The sequence below is a fragment of the Pygoscelis adeliae genome, unplaced genomic scaffold, assembly GCF_000699105.1.
Source record: "Pygoscelis adeliae isolate BGI_AS28 unplaced genomic scaffold, ASM69910v1 Scaffold397, whole genome shotgun sequence".
Classification (NCBI taxonomy): domain Eukaryota; kingdom Metazoa; phylum Chordata; class Aves; order Sphenisciformes; family Spheniscidae; genus Pygoscelis; species Pygoscelis adeliae.
This window is the reverse complement of record NW_008825212.1, coordinates 77,417-79,727: the sequence shown is the minus strand read 5'-3', so window position 1 is coordinate 79,727 and position 2,311 is coordinate 77,417.

Below are 2,311 nucleotides of genomic sequence, written 5' to 3'. Positions count from 1 at the left end.
CGTCCCCGCGGCCCCCAGTGCACCGCAGGCAGCGCCAAGCTGCCGCCCTGGGCTGGCGGGGGAAGCAACCCGGACATCTGAGGCCAGCACAGGCCTCACTTTCGCTTTGCATGGCTCCACTGGGCTGGGAGCAGGCAGAGCTGCACAGGCAGGGCTGGCAGGGCTGCCCTGAGGCTGTGCCCGGGGGGATACATAGAGGGAGCAACGGGCTCTGCCCAGCTCAGTGTACAACGCCCGAGGAAGGAGGGGTGCTCCTGGCACAGGTATGGTGGGGGCCGGCCAGGACCGCAGCCACCCCCTCCCTGAGGGCCGGGCAGGAGGGAGCCTTCGCCCTTGCCCTTTCCCGGGATGGGAGCTGCCTGCAGGCATGTGCCCGGGTTCAGCCCTGCTCATCCCAGGGCATCGCTCTGCTGCTGGAAAAGGGGCAGCACACCCAGCTGCTCTGTGTCCCTGGGCATCATTTAGGAGATGTGTGGTTCCTGAGCTGCTAGGAGAAGGGGACCCCAGGAGGAGCTGGAGAGACAGGGCAGGGGCAGGCGGGTTGGGGCTGCCCTTGCAAAGACCATCCGTCCCCACAGCCTGGCGCGGGGATGCAGACGTGCCTGCTCAGGGCAGTGGGCTGGAGCTCAGCAGCCGTGCTGGGAGTGCTGGGGGTGGCCACCTTCCTCCTGGTCCTGACCCCGGCGAAGGATGCTGCCCTTCCTACGAGGAACAAAGTAGGTGGCTGGTGGGACCTGGGGGAGCCCAGGAATGACCACCAGCCCCTTTCTACCTCTCATCCTTCCATCAGCCCTGCCTTCCTCTCCACTTGCAAGTCTTCCCATAACCAGCCCAGCTTTTCAGGGCTTAACCTAATCAAGGTAGCACTGGGCAGATCAACCACGGCCCTTAAACCACGGTCCTGGGTCCTTGCTAAGGATGGGAGAGAGCAGAGCAGCCCTCCTCCTGGGACTGCTCCATCTGCCACCCCAGACACTTTCTCTTCTCTGTTTTCAGACATCCCGGTCACCCAGTGGGTTTACATCTCTCTCTCCTGTTGCTTTCTGCTGGCTGACTTAAAAAATAGTCAGGGTTTGTGAGATTTGCCACTCCCAAAGGTCTGGGAGCAGCTTTGGCAGCCTGAATCCTTTGGGACATGCCTGGATGCCTCCCTGCTCTGCAAATCGCCCTGCTGACCTGCACGTCTTCCCTTTCTGAGCTGTAACTTCCTTGAACGGCTAAATCAGGGGGGTTAGAGGTGGAGCGGGGCAGCTAAAGGGAGGTTGGGCATGCAAACCTGTGCTGCTTGCGTTCAGGCACAGCCAGCGAGAGCAGAAGCTCTCAGAAACCCCCCTTGGTGCAGCGCCATGCGTGCTGTGACCCCCAGTCCCCTCTGCCTCCCCCAGTAAGGTCTGGCGTTTGACGCTGGCTCCACACACACGGCTCTCTACATCTACCGGTGGCCTGCGGACAAGGAGAATGGCACCGGCATCATCTCCCAGGTGGAGGCCTGCACTGTGTCCGGTGAGTGTGCCGGCACGTGTCTGTGCCTCTCTCCCAGCCTCCTCAATTGCTGTCCCAGACTCTCACAGCATCGTCGATGATCTGAGCCTTTCAGCTTGTGCTGGGCCAAAGGGAGGTGGCCTGGTGGAAGAACCAAAGTAAACTGTTAGGGGGCATAGTTTGCATCTTAGGGGGCCCTACAGTAATTGGGGGATCCAGAGGTGGGTAAGGAATTTGGCATCCCAGTTAGCACGGTTCCTGGAGCCCGTCCAGTCTTGCAGCCGGTGGTTGTGCATCAACTCACAGCTTGGGATGCTGGATGTGCAATTTGCTCCTTCTCTCGTGCAACCGCTTCCTTGGCTCTTCTTTCCACAACATCTCTTCACAGCTTCTTTCATAACGTGCGGCTTCATGTTCCCATGGGGCCTCCTAAAAGCTCTGCAGAAGTCCCTAAACATTACTGTGTTTCTGCTGGTTTTTTTGCATGCGGTTCCTAACTGCTCTTTGGGTCAGCAGTTTTCATTTTGGTATCTGTATGGCACCAAACAGCAGAGTTTTGGGCTGTGACTGAGACATCTGGGTATTGCTAAGGAGCTCCACAGAGCTCCCTGGGCCTGGGGAACGGGTGGACGTGTCCCCTGGGGGCTTTCTGGGTGGACGTGTCCCTGCTGTCCTGTCCCTCCTGGGTGGCACTGAGCTCGCTCCATCACGGGGTGCCCTCTTGCAGGACCCGGCATCTCCAGCTACGCAGACGACCCGGCTGGGGCTGGAGCCAGCCTGAAGCCCTGCCTGGAGAAGGCCATGAAGATCGTCCCGGCGGAGCAGCAGC